Source organism: Phaenicophaeus curvirostris, chromosome 1 (assembly GCF_032191515.1).
Source record: "Phaenicophaeus curvirostris isolate KB17595 chromosome 1, BPBGC_Pcur_1.0, whole genome shotgun sequence".
Lineage (NCBI taxonomy): Eukaryota > Metazoa > Chordata > Aves > Cuculiformes > Cuculidae > Phaenicophaeus > Phaenicophaeus curvirostris.
Genome location: NC_091392.1, coordinates 9,063,005 through 9,084,251, shown reverse-complemented (window position 1 = coordinate 9,084,251; position 21,247 = coordinate 9,063,005). Strand labels below are relative to the sequence as shown.

The 21,247-nt window shown below is 37.0% G+C and overlaps 1 protein-coding gene across 1 annotated transcript in view; it reads right to left on the bottom strand.

Moving 5' to 3' along the window:
* SEMA3A (semaphorin 3A) overlaps positions 1–8,768 on the bottom strand; it is a 410,652-nt gene extending 401,884 nt beyond the window's left edge. Inside the window, exon 1 of the mRNA XM_069875193.1 lies at positions 8,597–8,768. The gene's annotated coding sequence lies outside the window, so the exon portion shown is untranslated. The remainder of the gene's footprint in view (positions 1–8,596) is intronic.
* Between the last annotated feature and the right edge of the window lie 12,479 nt (positions 8,769–21,247).

Genomic DNA, 21,247 nt, shown 5'->3' with positions numbered 1-21,247 from the left:
AAACAGTTTAAGATGACAGTTTCTGGCAGTTCTTTTCTTCTCATGATATTTTGTTCTTGAGCCTTAGTAACTGAAGAAAAAGCTTGACATAGTTGGTGCAAATTCAAAGAAAATGCAAATGCAAAGTTCCAGACAGCTATTTGGTGTGACACACAGTTCGATTTATTAATACGAGATGTATAACCACACAGGTGAGAGTGGAAGCTAAAAGGCCAATGAGAACCTCTGAACTTTCCCAGCATATCACAATTACAAAGCCAAATGTGTTAAAGGCTGTGGCTGGGTGCAAAACCACAAAAAAACCCAACAAAAAAAACCCAAAAAAACCCAAAGCAAAATAAACCAGTGCACTTGAATGAGTTTTTAATTGGTGGTCTGTAATTTCACTTGGATTCCAATGACAAGCATGTCAAGAGAGTGTTGCAGGTTTGATTTGAACACAGAAAACCTTTGCTGAATGCTGAAATTAGCAGTGTAAGTATTGAGTAAAACCTGTTAAACACAAAATATTTAATGACAATATTCCATTGAAATACTGCAGCAAACTGCAATTATTATCATGTCTCCCTGTAGACTCAAGTCATTACTTGAGAATTCCATGTTAGTTACCAAAATAAAACACTATAATAACAATGTAAAAAATACAAATATTCGAAGAATGATGATGAAGCAATAAAAGCCAAATTTTAAGTCAGCAGTAGAGATAGTGGAAGAACTATCAGTAGAGAGAGTCAGCAGTAGAGGTAGTGTTATATCTTAGGTACCTAAATATTAAATGCTGAAGTATGTGAAGTAGGTATCCTAGGTCTTTTGCAGTCAGTAGAAAAAAAAGACTATGTCCAAAGGGCAGCTTATCTAATCTCAAGATAATTGTCTAGAAGAGGAGAGAGGAACCAAGGTCTGTCTGTTGCCTATCTGTTCTTTCACTTTAATGGGACTGTAGGAGCATTAACTCAGATTTAGACAAATTCATACCATAGAAAGCATCAGATAACTCAGCATTTCATAGCCTTTGTGTGGTATTTACCTATATACTGTATCTGCTCACTAAATGTATATGAAAGATGGTGTAACACCTTCCTCTGCTTTAGGAAATGAACGTTGAGCTGTTCCTCTGTTCTGCTGAGGGAAAGGGCTGCAAGTCCATTAAGACTAAGTACTAATAACTTCAACAGAGAAGCATAAAACACTAATGTCATCTTTACCTGCTATTACACAGCAGCAAAAAGGCCCAAGGTCACAGATGAAGTCAGAATTAACATTGCAAAAAGACCTGAACTTGTCTTGACGGTTCACCCAATACCAAAATGATATAGTTAAAACATAAATGCTGCATTTAGATGATTCAACCGAAACTGTTCTCTAATATACATAGGTTTTCTCTTGCTAGCAATAAACCACAAAGAAATCACATACAAACCTGGACAAGACTAAACAATTTAGCAGCAATAATCACCTCCCTGTGCACAGAACATGTGTTGCTGTCTCACTGACCTTTTGCAATTTACCTTTCTCTGGCAGAAATGAACTCACAGTACATACATACACAGTGTGTTCTGAAAATCTAAATCAGAACCTTCTTATAAGCATGAGGTCCTTTTTTTACCATCACTTATCTTACTTCTTATTTATTAACAGTACTGAAGCTGTATTTTTGACATCACAACCCTGGGGCCTTTTTCATCCATATTTTGTACTGTCATATGTGCATTGATTTAACCAGAATTGTCCCTAATTGTGTCTCAGTTTAAATGAGATCCCAGTGAGCCTCACTGTTATACAAAAGTGTAATGTTAAATACACAAGTCACTGGACTAAAAACAACTACTTACAAGATCTATGTGGAAGAGAAAATTACAGTTTTCATGATTAAAGTTTTACACAGGCAGCAAGAACACAGTCTCAGCCGTAAAAAGCAAATGCAAAATGTGGTTCAGGATCTTATATTGCATTTGGAAACTAACCTAAGTGTGAACTTCTATTTTCACCCTCAAAACTTTTTTTTTTTCATCAGCTGCTTGCTGGGAAAGTTAGAGGATGTTTCCTTTTTAATCCATGAGTGATAAGATTTCCTTCCACGGGTGTAAATGATTTATTTCACTATGGAGGTGTGCTATTTATAACAAAGAAAGAACTGATACCACACAGATATTTTCTGACACATATTGTCCTTCTCCAGTTTCCCTCTGGTAATAAGTAATCCTCTACCATTTATTAAGCACCCAAAAGGAAAATAAAGGCATAAACAGTTAGATCAAAGAAAATTCAGAGAATAGCCACCCAGAGCCTGCACAGTATAGTTAAGAACATGGATCAAATAAATAGAACTGGGAGAGAGGAAGGACAAAATGGGTTCAAACAGTAATGCCTTCTCTTGTCCTGTGCACCCAGGATCATGCAATATGTAGTACCTAAAGCCTTGGCATCACACAATGAGCCCTCTGTTCCTGGATGGCAAAGCTGTGCAAGCAACATTGAAAACCTTGTTGGAAGTTAAACTCAGCAGAGCAGCTGCAGGAGTTCATGAAAAGACCACTAGCACCACTAGCTTGCTTCATGCATGATACATTCCTTTCCCTGATCTTGTTGCTAAACAGAGGAGAGGGAGAGGGAGAGGGAGAGGGAGAGGGGAGGGGAGGGGAGGGGAGGGGAGGGGAGGGGAGGGGAGGGGAGGGGGAGGGGAGGGGAGGGGAGGGGAGGGGAGGGGAGGGGAGGGGAGGGAGGGAGGAGAGGAGAGGAGAGGAGAGGAGAGGAGAGGAGAGGAGAGGAGAGGAGAGGAGAGGAGAGGAGAGGAGAGGAGAGGAGAGGAGAGGAGAGGAGAGGAGAGGAGAGGAGAGGAGAGGAGAGGAGAGGAGAGGAGAGGAGAGGAGAGGAGAGGAGAGGAGAGGAGAGGAGAGGAGAGGAGAGGAGAGGAGAGGAGAGGAGAGGGAGGAGAGGAGAGGAGAGGAGAGGAGAGGAGAGGAGAGGAGAGGAGAGGAGAGGAGAGGAGAGGAGAGGAGAGGAGAGGAGAGGAGAGGAGAGGAGAGGAGAGGAGAGGAGAGGAGAGGAGAGGAGAGGAGAGGAGAGGAGAGGAGAGGAGAGGAGAGGAGAGGAGAGGAGAGGAGAGGAGAGGAGAGGAGAGGAGAGGAGAGGAGAGGAGAGGAGAGGAGGAGAGGAGAGGAGAGGAGAGGAGCAACTTTTATTTGCTGCCACCATTGCCTTCCCATGTACTACTGTAGTACTATAGAATCACAGAATCACAGAATCACAGAATAACCAGGTTGGAAGAGACCCACCGGATCATCAAGTCCAACCGTTCCTATCAAACACTAAACCATATCCCTCAGCAACTCGTCCACCCGTGCCTTAAACACCTCCAGGGAAGGTGACTCAACCACCTCCCTGGGCAGCCTGTTTCAGTGCCCAATGACGCTTTCTGTGAAAAATTTTTTCCTAATGTCCAGCCTAAATCTCCCTTGGTGGAGCTTGACGCCATTCCCTCTTGTCCTGTCCCCTGTCACTTGGGAGAAGAGGCCAGCACCCTCCTCTCTACAACCTCCTTTCAGGTAGTTGTAGAGAGCAATGAGGTCACCCCTCAGCCTCCTCTTCTCCAGGCTAAACAACCCCAGCTCTCTCAGCCGCTCCTCATAAGGCCTGTTCTCCAGCCCCCTCACCAGCTTTGTTGCTCTTCTCTGGACTCGCTCCAGAGCCTCAACATCCTTCCTGTGGTGAGTGGCCCAGAACTGAACACAGGATTCGAGGAGCGGTCTCACCAGTGCTGAGTACAGAGGGAGGATAACCTCCCTGGACCTGCTGGTCACGCAGTTTCTGATACAAGCCAAGATGCCATTGGCCTTCTTGGCCACCTGGGCCACTGCTGGCTCATATTCAGTCGGTTGTCAACCAACACCCCCAGGTCCCTCTCCTCCAGGCAGCTTTCTAGCCAGACTTCTCCTAGTCTGTAGCACTGCACAGGGTTGTTGTGCCCCAAGTGCAGGACCCGACATTTGGCCTTGTTAAACCTCATGCCACTGGACTCTGCCCAGCGGTCCAGCCTGTTCAGATCCCTTTGCAGAGCCTCCCTACCCTCCAGCAGATCGACACTTCCACCCAGCTTAGTGTCATCCGCAAACTTGCTAAGGGTGCATTCGATGCCTTCATCCAGGTCATTGAGGAAGACATTGAACAGGGCTGGACCCAGCACTGAGCCCTGGGGAACCCCACTTGTCACTGGCCTCCAGCTGGATTTCACACCGTTTCCCACCACTCTCTGGGCCCGGCCAGCCAACCAGTTTTCCACCCAGGAGAGTGTGCGCCTGTCCAGGCCAGAGGCTGACAGTTTCTCAAGCAGAACGCTGTGAGAAACTGTGTCAAAGGCTTTACTGAAGTCCAGGAAGATACATCCACACCTTTCCCTCATCCAGCAGCCGAGTCACTTTGTCATAGAAGGCGATCAGGTTAGTCTGGCAAGACCTGCCTTTTGTGAACCCATGTTGACTGGGCCTGATCACCCGGTTCTCTTGCATGTGCTTCATGATAGCACTCAAGATCACCTGCTCCATGACTTTCCCTGGCACTGAGGTCAGACTGACAGGCCTGTAGTTTCCTGGATCCTCCCTGCGACCCTTCTTGTAGATGGGCACGACATCAGCCAGCCTCCAGTCCAGTGGGACTTCCCCAGTCTTCCAGGACTGTTGGAAGATGATAATGTCACTTTGTAGCTCTAAAACAATGGACATCACAAAAAAAAAAGCAACAGATTTTTCAAAACCTGAATACTAATGTAGATGAAAGAAAAAGCATGGGAAGTGACAATGGCAGTAGATGAGGGTATGAAGTGTGCAAAGACAGAGCATAAAAGCATGCTTGACGTTGCTTGACTGGTCTTAGCCAGGGTGTATTTCTTGAGGCTCTAGGTTTTAAAACACAGAGGGCAATGAAGAGATCAAATATACAATCAATGCTTTAACTTAATGTTGAGGACAACAATTTAGGAGTACTCTCTCTGTATCATACCTTTTCAGTCGTAACAGGTTCATTCCCAAATGTGAAAGGGAAGGGCTAAGATCCTATCTCTCCTAACTAAAACTGCATTTATTTTCTTTCCTGGAATAACATTTTCCATCACCCAGAACAGGTGTGTCTGAGAACCATCTACATCTTCACAATCATTTATCGAGAAAGTGAGAAATTACAGTATTGCTTGTGTGAATTTAAAAACTTATTCTGTGTCCTGTCACAACTTCTGAGCAATGTGTTAAGCACTGGCAGTATCACTAGGAAGAGATTAGAAGGTGTGATCTCATTAATATGAAGCTTAACAGCAATAGATGTGACTCCTGACACTTTTCTCTAGCAGTAAATTTTACTTCATCTGACAAGAGTACAGCTGTTTTGCAAAGGAGGGAACAGTTAAATGCCCTCTAACTACTTAGGTTTTAAACTGTATACGATACTTTGCAGATATAAGCATAAAAGCACATATACTTGCCTGATGTTTGCAAAAACTTAAATGTTTTATAAGATATCTGTTGCCAAAATGTGCAGAAGTATCATGTATCACTATGAAAAGGTAAGAAACAGACTGTTTCTAGAGCAATAAAAGTTTATTTTATGTTCCATTCTCTTTAACAATGGCTGCTATTACTTCAAATCTCTGTTGGCAATAAAAAGGGGCACAAAATAATCTCCTTCAAATGTGCAAGTCCAGCACACAGCTTTTTACATCAAACGTGCTTTCTTCAAACAAATTGTGACTACCTTCCAGTGATGGCAAAAAATTGCAGACAGACTGGATGTAGATCAGAGCTGAGAGTAAAGAAATAATATACTTGTAAAAATCAGTATCTGCACATAGAAACTGCATTCTACAAAAAGCAGCCCTGGGGGAAAAATATCCCTATGAAACGCTTTTGTGCTAAGTGGCACCTTTGCGAATCAAATTTATAGATAGATCTGCTATGTCAATAGCAGAGTATCAGAAAGAAGGAGGACATTTTTTGTGCTAGAAATTTCACAAAATAACAGCTTCAAGCTGCTCGCAAACAAATTTTGTTTCAGAAAAAAGGTAGGAACCTCCAAGCTTGGATTTATGTTTTGCTGAGTGCATTAACCTTGCAGAAAAAAACAACATTTAAATAAATTGTGAGAAATTTCTGTGAGCAGAATTAATTCCACTTAGGTTGCTATCACTTTCTTTTCTTCCTGGATTTCATTAAAAAGCAAAGGGTAGCACGTCAGATTATAAATGTTTTTTTACATATATATATATGCATATGCGCATGTGTCATGAGGGGAAACTAACATGGAAAAACTTTGATCCTGTATATTTTTATGCCCCAAATTCAGTCCCACCTGAAAGGGAAGGACAAGGAACATAGACTTGCGCCTTCAAATAAAATGTTTTTAAAAACAATCTGGGATTAAACACAGCTAATTATATTCTGTGTTAATGCCTTAATTAACTATAGTAATACATATATATCTGTACTTTTAGGAAATTCAGCATAACACTGTGTCTGTACAGAATATACGAGCTCATGTTAAAAGACTAAGTAAGTGAGACAAGCCTATAGCCATGATAAATTCTGATTTTGTTGATACCCACTTTGGACAGTTATGCTCCCTGCTACAGTTCTATTTACATCATTGTACTAGATCACCTAACTTCCCTACTATGACTGTACCGAAATTGGAACATTGCTAATGTAACATATTAATGTCTCTCTTATTGATGTTATTTCAAAGTTATACCTCTTTGGTTTGTCCACACTGGCCAGGATTATTTTAAAAGACTCAAAGCCAAGTCTCTCAGTCTAGGAATTTAGTGTATGTCTAAATTACCTTTAAGACTGAAAGACTTAAATGTACTTGCAATGGTCTTAGGTTCACAAGCTGGTTCTCAGTTTAACCATATATAAATTAAATTGAGTTCTGCCTAAGTAATAGATAGGATAATAATGAAAAAGTACAGAATATTTATCTCATGTGTTACCTCCACTTGTTTCATAAAAAGTTATTTCTACTTATTTATGTTTTCTAAAGGCAAAGTGATCTTCTGTAGTTACTTAGATCTATGTTCCAGCTATTTCCTCCTCACTTCTTTGCAATAGAACTTAGGGTAACTTTATTTGTGAAAACATTTTGCTTATAGCAGACAAAATCTCTTGTAGAATATATAGCAACTTCAGAAGAAGATATTAAACCTTATTTGCATGTCTGTCTTCTCTTTAAATAAAATATTCCCTGTTTTGAATGAAATCACTGAAGTGTTAGTGATGAAAACCACCGTTTGGTTTGATCCTACTCATAAGAGCTACCAGACTAGTACATGGTATTACAAAGCTTTGCTCCACTCTCCAAAGAATGTTAATATTGACATGGTATCATTGCATTCACTTGAATTTCTTCTGCAGGTAAAGCATGGGCTTCTTCCTTATGTCACACTTACCCTACCATTCAATCAAGGATCTTTTCCAGAGGACAATTGATATACGTGGCCCTTATCAAGCTCCATGAATCTTTATGTATGCAAATCATATAGGAAAAGCTTTGAGCATGCTTTCATTTCGTAATGCATAAAAGTAGTATAAGTGAATTATTGTTCCAAACATTTATATATGCTCAGCCTTAAAAATTCATATTCCCATATTCTTTGACCAGATGAAATTTCTACGTGTTATACAAGTCTTCTGAAAAAGTTAGGAATACAAGATTGGAATCACTACTATTCCTTAAGGAGGTTATGCTAATGCAATCAAAACCCATATACTATCCTTTTAATGAATATTTTATGATCATATGCCCTTCAGTTATCTAAGGAACAGTGTATAGTTAAATATACTAGGTGTTATCAGCAAGCATAAGCCAATGGGACGCAGTCAGGCCTTAAATTAGTGGTAACAATCACATTGAGCTGACAGAGACAAACTACTAAGACACAAGATAAGACCGGGTTACTTTTTATTTGAAATTTAGAATGTGAAAGGATTTCAGTGAAAATTCGGGAGTTATGGATGTATACCATTGTGTTTTCCATAAAGAACTGAAATTCTGTCAAAAAGTAAAAACCTAAGAAATGTTTTCCTTAAATTAGAAGTAACGGTCTCAATATCAAAGTAGCATTAAGAGAAGTTTAATCAATATCAGTATAAAGTAATTCCAAAGGCTTAGTGATGGAGAACAGAGCAGAATAAAGTACCTTTGTTAGGTGAAGAGAAGACAATTGATCCCTTTGGTCAAGAATTTCATTGCATTTCAACTTCTGACTATATTTCTGGCATGATGATAGCTCCAGCACCTTCATATGAACAGATAAAATGTCAGAATTCAACTAAAAATTCCAACTGTATCTCATTAGCTGAAGAAAATTTTGGAAAGATTTCTTAATGTGTCTGTTCATTATTTTTCTTTGATTGCAAACTAGTAAAGATTTGATTTCCCATTATGATCGATTCTAGTTTCTGTTCTTACTCTTCTTCAGAAAGGAAATAAAACTAAAATAGCGTTTCTGTTCTTTTTGTGTGTCATGTTTAAAATGAATTCATCAGCAGCTGTCAGCCCCCAAGGAAGAGTGTCAACACTCTGATGAAGACAACATCTAAAGGTTTCATCTTACCTTCAGTTATCTCTTGTCCCCAGAAGGTATGAATCCATAAAAAAAGAAACTCCAAAGTAATGACTGCCTTTGTCTTTTGTTTAAATGTGTTTAGAATGTAGCTGTTCAAGCATGAATGTTGGCTCCAAATGTCAATGACACCTGTTTTGTTATACAAAAAGGAACAATGAGAGAGAGTTACAAGGCTGAACTTTACTGTAGGTCTCTGTGCTACTGTTTCCATGAAATATTACTTCCCAACAGAAATGCTGATCTGATTTATAATGTCTGCAATAAAATGAACGTTCCTTTGTTATATAATATTGCAGAAAAATATTCCTTTTTTAAATTTCAGCACAAAATGAGGCTAAGCAGATATCTTAGGGGAGAAGGTTGTTTATGCAAGATGATTGAAATCATGAAACAGTTACTATGGCTATAGATTACTTTCCACTGCAATTTTCAGTCATTAGCATATGCACGTGATAAAACTGGAACTGCTTAAAGGCCAGTATGGGGGCCCAGCACATATTCCTGGATTTGCCTAGGAAGTTATATGTTAAGTCTTTGAATACAGAAGTGGGTTAAATTTGGACAATGGGTCAATGTATCATCAGACAGATCCCTCAGTGTTCTGAACAGTAAAAGGAGACAATTGCATGCTTTTACAATACAGTACTTTTAGAACAAGTTGCATTCTTTCCTCTTAGGGAAAGAACCAACCTTACAGAAAACATGTAAATATATGTAGATAAGTAACTTGGAGGAGGATTTTTGAAAATCACTTTGCTACAGTTGCATATTTAAATTTTAGTTGAGCAGAACTTCTACTGAAGTAAAATTTAGACTCTGAAGCATCTCAATAAATCCAGAATTTAGTATCAGATGACTTCTTGCTATTTTACAGTACTTCCATTGATTTTACAATAATATGTCACCCAAGCAGTATTTGTTTCCTGAATAAAGACAAGAATTTACCATTCATTCAGCGTTATTGTTCATGTTCTTACAGAGTTTTACATTATTAATTTACAACTTCCACTTACTAGACAGAATAGTTTCCACTAAATTCAGCGTAGAGTATAATACACTGCTTAAGTAAGAATTTAGGAGTTAATGGAGGAGTCTGTCCTTGTAGACAAAGTCAAAGGCTATACATTCAGGTGAAACCTATTTTGTATTCAACATCCATTTTAGCTGAAAGTTCAGGTTTTATTGTTATATACCTTTGCTGTATTACACATGATATTTGTATTACATATGTATGCATAGTAAATATGCTGATGTAAAAAATGTCTCCCCACTTTATTTTTTACCCAGAGAGGACCTAGTGTTCCCTCTGCTGGAACTGTCTGATTTGCCAACCCTCAGTGCAGGGACACAGCCTTCTCTGTCAGTGACAGTTCGAGAGATGAATGAATACCTGAGTTCATGTGTTGAGGCTACAGACTTTTTCAGACACACTGTTCTCATCCACAGAAGATAGATAAAATTTAGTAAAATAAGGCCTTTAGAGTACCATCTTCTTGAAAATCAGTTGAGAAATTAGTTTAGCTGAAAAAAAAAAAAAAGTTTTGGGTTTTTTACCACTTCAGTCTTAAAAATATTGCAATGTAAAACTTTTTTACAAGTTCTAATTTAATGATTATCGTTTAGGTACAATGAATGCTGCAGTGAAGCTACAATTGCACATTTAAATGTCACATTTTCCACTAAAAACTGTAATCATATTGTTTATTTGCTGCTTCTTTACAGCTCTGGATTTTTTTGAGTAGGAGTAATTTTAGAAAGAAATTTTAAATTGCTACTGTTCTTTACTTCAAAAACCAAGTAATTATAGTTGCTATTATATTTCCATTGAAGGCATCTGCAAAACTTAAAACTTCAAAGGATGGAGTTTCTACACATTATACAGATTCAATATATATTGTCTTTGTTTTCCATGTTTAAATTGAATATTATTTAAAAAAGTGGAGCCAAAAGAATCACTCAAGCTCTATGACAATTTAAGCTCTTGAAAAAACAAGAGCTCTTTACACCAAGTTTATTTTATACAAGTTAAAATTGGCTATATATTTATGTTTGTATTCTGAAGTAGTCATGAAATTTGAGGAGAAGCATTAATCAATTGTAATCTAAGTGGCCTCACTAAATTGCTAGCATCACTTGGACACTCAAGGATGAAAGTATTAGCATGAGTACAAATGAAACAATGAGACATCCTAGATCCAGAAAAAAATTCTTCAAGAAAGAAAAGGAAACCTTTACATACAGGGATGCTATTCAGCTGATTACTATGAGAACAGTTTGCAAAAGTTACTGGCTGAGACCATTCTTAGCTTTCTAATTTCTACTTCTGCTTAAAGCAATTGCAGTGTCTGTAAATGATTAGTAAGAAACAGACAAGTGTGCTTTGTTATGTAAAAGAGCCATTCATTTGCATACTATCATCCTACTTATGCATCTGTATGTAATTACAAAAATGGGACCTAACTTTGAACTTTGGATCCTCTGGTTCTTCTAGGTGCCAAATAAGAGTAAGGATATCAAGCATGTGTTGGCATAAACACACCGTTTCTTCTTTTTTTGGATCCAAACAATCTATTTTGCCAGTGGCATCTGGAGACAAGATAAAAATGCAGTTTGAAGCTGCAGTTACAGCATTATGGCTCCATTTTTATTCAGCAATATGTAATTTTACCTACCTTTACCCTTTTTTCCTCTTAATATTTACTGATTTCGTACTTAAATCTAACTATGGGCAAAAAGAAACTTAACATGCATTTCTATCAAGTTTAGGCAGATGTTACCTAAAAATCTGTTTGATACTTGCAAAACATCTTAATCTTGAAGACGGAGACAGAGGAAAATGTGAGTAGTTTTTTCACCTTTATTTTGATCTCTGTTTATGCTTTAGCCCTTTATTTAATTCTGCAAATCTAAATCCATCTTTTTTGTCTGTTCATTTTAATACAGCTCTACCAGTAGAACAGCATTATTTTCAAGTGGATTTGGAAACCACCCATTCTCTTTTACTGATGATGTTGTATGCCCAGTGTATGAGAAAAGACAGGCCCATTATTTCTGAACAGATCACTCTTAAATCTCTCTATAGGTCTTTTTATTAACCTGTACTCTCTAGAGGAAAAGAAAGATTAAATAAATCTCCTTTCTAGATAGGAGTGTAAAACTTGCACAGAAAATTGCACATTTGCAATTATCATTCTAAAAGCTCCCTGTTCTTACCTTTTCCCAATTCTTTCAAGAGGATTAAGGCTACCTTTGAAGTAGCATTTATAAGGGTGGAGTCCAAAATAAGTAAAGTTAATGCTGCTCCAGCTTGAGAGTTTTCTGTCATTTTTATCACCTCCCCTAACAAAATGTCCTGACATGGCAAGCTTTCTTTCGGCATCATTAGCTTTTAACAGGTGGCCAGCATTCACCACATGTTTTTAAAACATAACCTTTTTGCAGAGGTTGAGGATCACAAGAAAAGTGCCACAGAAGGCTACATTTAAAATTGTGTTTATAAGTGAAACGTTACTCCAGGGAACATTTAGGGAAAGCCAACAGTCCTGGGCAATGGCCATTAAGATGTTGCTCTGGAAATTGAACACAGAATGCACAATCACACAGTTGATTATAATGCACACACACAAAAAACCCTTTTAAAAGCAGTACCAGCTGCAGAGTTTTAGCAAAGTGTAATTATTTGACTCTGTAGTATAATATTTAAAGTTTAGATCTGATTTTTATCTCATAGCACGGTAATTTACAAAATGTTTTCAGATTTGTTAATGAATCTTGCTGGGCAAGATAGACATCACCTTCTCTCTTGGCTCAGTATCTAAGAAAGATGATATACTTTAAAGTTAGCTATTTATTTCATATAATTTGTTTTATTGTTGCATTTAATGTTTTCTGTTTTCATATATAAGTTTTCTAGTCAGCTGCTAATATTAGCACCAGTGCCTAGAGCCTAAATAGCAATTATTATTACATGACACAATGGCTTCTATTTAAACTTGTCTCAATAACTCATTACGTGTCGATTACACTGCAGTCCAATGAGTAGTCTATAAGGCAAGACTTCTTTACATAGATCATGTGCTCCTATGAACAGAAAAGCCACTTGTTTTTTTGGTTATGACTGATAGTTGCACATCATTGAAGAACAACATGGTAATTGTTTCACAAAGCTGCTTAATGACATACACAGAAATCTTAGCAAATTTCATTAAACTCACACAAGTTGTGTGTGTCTCCAGGGACATGGGGGAAGAATTAATTCCAGCCCTCTTTTCCACATGATGGCATAAAGAATTTTAGCTTTCTTGATAACATCAGCAACATACACAGTTCAGAGAGATTTTCAGCTATTATATACAATCAGAGAAAAGCCAGGATAACACGCTTATTGAACAACACCTTTTATTGCAATTAACAGGGAAATTCTGGTCAGGCTGATGAAGCTGATATATATGTTATAGAAGACAATCTATAAGGCTTGTTTATAATTGAGTATGTCTTCCCAGTGTATCTGAACAAATTGTTTTAATAACCAATTAATAAAACCCATTTTTGACTATCAGCTGCTATGAAATACGTTTGGGTGTTTTACTGGGCGAGTACACCCTCACATGGGTGTTTCAGAGACTTCCTGTGACACAGTGCACTGGCATTACAACATCAGGAATTGTGGGAGGGAATGCTTTTGAACTTTCTTCTCTCTTGTTTGACCTGAACACCTGCATCCGGGATGGTATCTCTCCAAGTTCGTCATGACAGTTCAATAGGAAATGGTGATCACAACAGGTTCACTGAAGTCCTGTACACCAAAAGGAAATAAGGGCAGGTCTCACATGAGCAATAGCTCTTTATGCTGTGGTCTTCAAAAAAGAATAATGTAAAACTGTGAGTAAAAGAGTTTAAATAGTTGGTGTGACTTTAACAGAGACCAGTGTACCTTCTCTGTTAGCTTTCTTTTTTTTTTTTTTGCAAATGCTGTTAATTCACTTTAAGAATACAGCTATGTGTAACTGTATATTTTATTTTAATATAGATTATATATAACTATATAAATTTTGAAATAAAGCATATATAACTTTAAAACTACAGCCTTTTATGTTTCATGTGGGACATGCCATTAACTGCAGAATTATTTATAATCTATTAGGTCTGATTCCAGTTTCTTGCTTTTCAGAATTTGGAAAGTGCACATAAGATTTCTGAGAATGATAAAAGAAAATTGCATAGGTAGTTAAACTATCCCATTGAACCAGGAAGTGAGTATGAGGAGGTCAAAGAGAAAATACAGGACAGATGGATAATAGCATTAATTTTCACCCAAGGGGGCAAATATAAATTTGGATGTATGTACTGAGTTAACTGGAGAGACAGAACATTTATCTGCCTTGGCAGTCTGAAATTTTCTAGTGAAGTAACCACATGTCTAGCCAGGGAAACTTCAAGGTGAATGACACAGTAAATGACACCTGCCAAGATCTTCAGTCGTTCTCTGGAGGTTCAAAGTTCCACTGCAGTGGTTTGATACTGTATTTGCTTTCAGGGACTGGGTTTCACTGATCATGAACTGCCCTTATGTGTCATAACTGTCTAGTGCTCTTTGAAGGATGTAGGATATTTTTGATTCGTGAAGCAATAATTTCCTGTTCAAATGTTATAAAATGATTGAATCTATAAAACAAAAAAAAATATTTTCAGGATGTTGTTTGAGAAAGGACATTAGACAAAGCATGGGCACTTACATCACGATAAATAAAGCAAGAAATACACAATGTCCCTACTTTTTTAAGGATAGATAACTTACACTCAATCTGTTAAATTTTAACATTAACTAAAGGACAAACATTGGCAAAACACCTCAAGGAAACCAATGTCCTTTTAAACTTTTTATGTAAACCTCAATATTTTTTAAAAATATGGGTTTTTTTTCTTAAGTACAAAAGTAAAGAAGAGTTGTCTTTAATTTATTCTGCCCACAATCTTCAGTTATATAGAGATAGAAATGATAGAAATGCCTGAAGCTCCTCAGGTATACAGCTGTTTTAATTTAAACTTTAGTCCAACTGAGAAAAGTCTTTGCAGACATTTGTATGCTAATTATAATCCTTCAGAAGCATTATCATATGTCCAGGACAGTCAAAGTACAGAAAAATACAACACAACAGTTGATCTAAAAGTACAGGTAGATGATATGGCTGAATTATTGTTTTGTCTTCTTGCTTCCAAGTGGGCAAGACTCTACATTCCCCACATATCCCATGTTTCCATGATTAAACTATTCACAACAATTCTGAACAATGTGTATGCATTGCACACACAACGTTTTGAAATTTACTTCAGAAAATTACATTGTAATGTTATGATTGTAATTTTTATTAATGGATTTATGATAAAATGAGTCAAAATCACTGTTTCAAAGATCCAGCAGTAAGACTGCATAGCTTAAGCCCCATGCTCATTCTGAGAAGAGATTATAGAAGGGTTGTTCGTAATTTAAGATAATTCCCCATGCACTGGCAAGACTAAAAGAGAAAGGGGTAATGATGAACTTGCAAGTTAGCACTGAGAAGTTAGGCTAAAGGAAGTTGAGATGAATATACAGTAAACTACTTACGGTGTACTTGGTCCTGCTCTGCAGGCTTCTGTGTGTCTCCTACAGGTTTCTCAGACTTTATCCGGAAGACTGAGTACCTGTGTTGACTGGGACTGAAAACCAGATGGGATAAGAATTTAGATGCTCAGAACAAGCAAGACAAATATCTCAGGTGTCTACGTAGAATAGAGAGGACTTTCCTGAACTTCTCCCCCAAATACTACTTTCCTCAATACTTTGCCAAGAGTGTCTCCCTGTGAAAGTCATTGAAGGACATTTCTGTGACAGCTGGTTTGTTTTCTTAAATATTATAATCACTGTTCTATCAAAATAATTAAAATTTAAAATTATTTTAGAAAACCTGTTTAACACTTGGAAATGAGTATATTTTTTTAATATACTTTTTGCTTCTCCCTTTACAGAGCTTAAATTCACCTTCCTTTGGATATTTCCCTTCACCCCATTCATGCCATTCTAAGTACCCAGTTCTGAAAATGGGAAACCCTATCTGAGAAAGGAAAGCCTGCTTTCTAATCTTTTTACAGTCAACTTACAGGTTTCTTTTTGACTTGTTAAACATCACAGCTTATAAAATAAGAATAGAATTAGAAGATATTTATTAAAGATTTTTTTCAGAATCCATTTTCACATGCAAAGCACATTAAAACAAATAATTCACACAATGAACATACTGAAGTACAATAATATTAAGCACACATCAACACAAACATGCATGCACACACATGCACAAAATCCTCATCAAAAGTAAGGAGCACACTTAAACAGAGAAAATAGCAGCAGAATCAACCATGGAACTGTGTATGGATGTAAACATCTTCTCACTTTATGGTACATCAAAGTTGCTTATTCTCAGATTATTGGTTAACAAAGATATTTGCAGTCATAAATTTAGTTGTGTTTACAAGTATTACAGAGTGGAAAGACTTGGATGTTATGGCTGAAATCACATGGGACCTTACCTGTTTACATCTTTTCATTTGACTCTTGAAGACATTAAAATTATGCCCTTCCCCACCCTCTCTATGAGGAATTAGACAATTCAGCCAATGTTCTTTTTCTTCACTGAAAGGGTCATTGGGCACTGGAACAGGCTGCCCAAGGAGGTGGTTGAGTCATCATCCCTGGAGACAGGTAGATGAGTGGCTGTGATGTTACGCTTGATGATCTCAAGGTCTTTTCCAACCTAGTGACTCTATGATTCTATGATTTGAAGTTCTGCACATGACACTGCAGTCCCCCGATACTAATAATACCTTATGGGTAAGCAAATCAGCAACCTTTGGTCAAGGAATTTATCTTTCTCTTTCACAACATGATTATGTTATACATATACATGCTTACACCATCAGTGTTAATTACGATTTTGTGACTACCTTGCATATATCACTTTTTAACTGTTATTTCTTTCAGACTGGTATTTCCGAGTACTTCTCAGAGATGCACATAACTCCATAAGCTTTCTACAAACTCTTCTAGTTCTCTATACAGTTTACTGAGATCTTATACCCTCTCTGCATAGGAGGTCTGATACACACAAAAAAATGAGACTGTGCCTGTAACTCCTTTTATTTATCAAATAAAGAAAATCAACCACAAACATCTTCAAAATAGTTCCCTTCTGAGCTGATGGACAGCAGCGTATGATGCTACCAATGTTCAAAGTAATTCCACAGATCATTTTCTGAAAGGCTGTTGAGGATCACCTTTTTCATTTTTTTGCTGTCACAGGTACTGAAAAAAACTGAGTTCCTTTGAGCACTTTGATCTTTGGGAAGAGGTAGAAAATGCAGAGAGCAAGGATTGGTGAATAGAGTGGGTGCTCAAGCTGAGTGATCTTATTAGATAAAAAACTGCTTCCCAGACAAAGCATTGTGAGTTGGCACAATCCTTACCATCCAAATGAGGATAAGAAAATGCCTATATTTGAACATGCTGTCACTGTACTGTGTTTGTACCGAGTGAAGAGATTGTGTTGAGCCATGTCTCACTGTGACCATCTCTTTATTTCTCCCCTCTGACTCTCTGTTCCCAAGATATAGGATGAGTTTCATTTTTTTTTGTACCAGACCTCATATATCAATATATTTAATTAGAAATACATGTTTTTCATTGCAAGAACTAAAAAATGACCCAAAACCCCTCAAGGTACATTCTTAAACAATATGGAGTTGGAAATGTTGCATATTTGAAATAACCAGACTATGCAAATATTCTCGACAGAAAACACACATTTTGTGCCAGATAGTCACTGAGAACCATTATTAAAAAGTCTGCTTTGCTTAAAAAATCCATCTACAGTCTTTGGCACACTCTTACCATACTATGATAATTAAAATAGTAATGCAACACTGACTAAACTCACAAAAATAGACTGCCATAACACAGCAGCTGAAGTGAAAGGCTAGTTACAAAAAGCATAGAGCTAATAGAAGTTATATTGAAATTACAAGTAGAAAATAAATTCCAAAGGAATTATCAGTGTGATTTACATCTAATTACAGCATCAGAGGTCATCCTGCCATTTGAAAAGCTGCACTGAACTATCAAGATATAAGGTAACACAAATTGATACTACAGGAGTTAAAACAAGTAAAATGCTTTTTTAAAAAGTAAATGTGTTCAAGGAATATAATTTATGTCTTCTGTTTTAGAACTTCCAAACAAAGTAGGTGTTTCCTGAAAAAGCACACAAGCTACAAGCACTAGAGGTAGAAGAATAAAATTTTAATGTGTTCAAAGTTTCATTGTTAGTAAACACTGAGAATTTATTACTAGGTTTTGAAGTTTTTTGACATTTTATAGCCAAACCATGGACCATCAAGTGTTATTTGTACATTAAATGTTTTAAGTGTTAAGAATCTGAAAAAGAACCCAAACCATCTGGAATCAATAACTACACATCTTGGACTGAAAACAATGCATTTTTCTGTTATCAACAGTTAGTGTATTGTTAAGCTTTGAAATTACTACTTGTTTTTACACTTCTTTTGTTATTATCTTTAAAGAAAATGCCACCCAATGTGAACACCACACTTGAATATTTTATATCCTGTTCTCTATAAGCCTACACTAGTCTGCCTATTCCTCCCACACCAAGGGAGAGAAATATAAGCAGGCACATTTTTACCCAGGAACATTACAGCACAGAGGCATGGTACCACACTGTAAATCAGGGCTGAAGAACCTTTGGAAGGCATCAAGTGTGAGCCCCCCAAACCAGGACTAGCAACCCAGTGAGATCAAGTGATTCCCACCCTCATCCAGTTGAGTTTTGAATTTTTCTAAAGAGGCACATGCCACAGTTTCTCCTGACTGAATCCAACTGGACTTTTGATGTTACTTGACCTCAGCAAATATATCCTTCTATTAGCCTCTGTTTCCTGTCATCTTCCTCATCTTCTCCTATACTACATGTCACAGCCCTCTAACCATTCACCACCTAGTGAATTTCCATTGATTCCATCAGGAAAGATATTATTTACTACAGCAGTGCATGGAGGCATCTTACAACCCAGCAGAAGTGAGGCACAAGTGTGCAGAGGGAAAGATAATACACAGTTCTTTCCCTATAGTCCCAGTAGCAAGGTTACTAGGAGTACTGTAAGACAACATCACAACATATGCAGCTGAATCTTTATATATATACATATATATATATATACACGTATGCACACGTGCACTTAAGTATTTTATTTGTATGCTCCTGGGATTTTATTTACCAATATAGATGTAATAAACTGGGGCTTTATTTTAATCCTACTTTGCACAAGTAGTCTTCATATGGCAATATATGGGAATACTGTGGTGGCTAAGAACAGTTTAGGTAGTCACACTGATAAAGCGTCCCATGAGTCTTAGGTGATTCTCCTGGACCTGAGTTTTACTCCAATGTCAAAACACTGCTATGCCTCTCTATGACAGGCTTTTCTTTCTTCATTAAAACTGTAAGCCTTTTTTAAGCCATCTGTCCACCTGTCTTCATTGTTAGCAAAGCTCTGCTGGCATACTATATTTCAACTAAATGACAGCTATAAAGATATATTTACTGTTGACATATAACTAACAATAACCACAGATACATTTCTTCATTCTAAGATAGTGACATGACTATAACAGAATGAAGACAAACTCATTGTCAATCATTCATTCTTCTCTAAGTAAATTGAAGTTCACATGCCTCCTTGATTGTCTTGAGATACATGTTTTGGGACAACAACTTGGCTCTGAGTAACAGGTTTTTATCATGCAGCTCTCGAAAGGGTGCAGTAAATTACTATGGAACCATTTTTTTTTCTTATTTTAGTTCTGTAATTCAGTTACTACTTCAATATGACCCCCAAAACTCGTTCTCTAAGACAGTCAACACAGGTGGCAATACCCTCCTGCAAGGAATATTAAAAATATGGAACACAAACTTAGTTCAAATCAGAATACTTAATGGGATACATTATCGTGTATGCTTGTATATGGCAGAAGAGGCCTTCTGAGGGCATAAAAAATAGTAACTGCCTGGATGAAGTTAACAATAAATAACAGTAACTGCATGGTTGAAACTACAGACACTTCATAAAGGAACGTAGGTGTATTGTAAGCTTGCTTACCAGTAACATTTTTCTAAATATGGCACTTGTGTGTCTTAATTACTCCATTTCTATTTTTTTGTTAGAATGTTCCTCTGCTCTGTAAAATTTCTTATTTTAAAACATAATATTTATTTTGCTTAGCAATACAGATGGCTACTGATGTTGTTTAGAAAAACACCATGCCATTATTAATTAAACACTTGTGGCACATTTAAAAAAAAATTGCAAATAGTAGTGTAGTTCCTTGTTCATCTTCAAGCATTGTCCTCCTCAAAGAAGGAATTAATTTAAAAATGTAAACTGTATCAGAACTATATGTGCAAGAAGGTTACTATGGAAAACTTAATGATGTCATGGTATAGAACTCATGGTAAAAATTTGGTGTCAGTCAGTTAAAGAAGTCCCCTTAATATGACTCTTAAATTGAATTGTTTATACAAATTTTATTTAGATTTAATTATTTCTTTGAAGAGTGCACATCGAAGTATCCTTAAATCTATGGGAATTATCAAATAAGGACTATCTGCCTAAAATACTGGAAGCAATTACCATGCTCTGCAAGGTTTGTGCCTCCATTTTCACACAGTCCCTTATGGTTCAATGTACACTTTTTGTCTGTTTCATGACCAATAAAGTTGCATTTGTCCAAAGCAAGCTAATTAGCTACTATCTTTGCCTGTGTCAGAGAAGGACCAGAAGGTGTCCTGACCAGAGGAGTTAGCAAACATCAAGAAACAGATGCATAGTAGAGCAGCTTTCTAAGACCAAGGCTAACTTTGACCAACACTCATTGGTCAAAACAAGTCATTTACATTTTTCAATGAAAAACAAACATGTACATTTTCTTTTCTTTATATTCATAAAAGAAGTCAAGCAATTTCTAAACATTACTTTTTAGATTATCTGCGAGAAACAGTGCCAAAAGAAACATCAAATGTCCTTCGGAAAAACAAAATACTTTGCCTCCTCATATTCTTATGGCTATTTTCTAAATTGTAATTTCTGCGGTAATGCCTTCTTTCATACTAACAGCATGAACGTGGCTCTGAATCTCCAAAGACTGAGTCAAACTATTTGCATACTTCTCTGAAGAATATTTAACCTTAGTCGGCAGCACACTTTAATGTACAAGTCTGCATTATGCTTCTCTCTTTAAACAGGCTAACTACAACATAATGAACATTATCAACTATGTAGCTGGAAAAGCAAGATGTAAGAAATACGTTCTGTACAAATCTGACAAGAGAATGTATTCTTATTTTTTTTACTGTATCTTTAATAGAGGGAATCCCCTATGACACACAGAAGGCATATTAAGCATCTAATTTAATTACTCTGTATTTAAATGGATATGATAATTGATAAATGTGAACATCAAGGCACCTCAGTAAGAAGGTTTTAAGAGCCTAGATATTAAACAAACAAATAATACAAAGAATACAAAAGCAG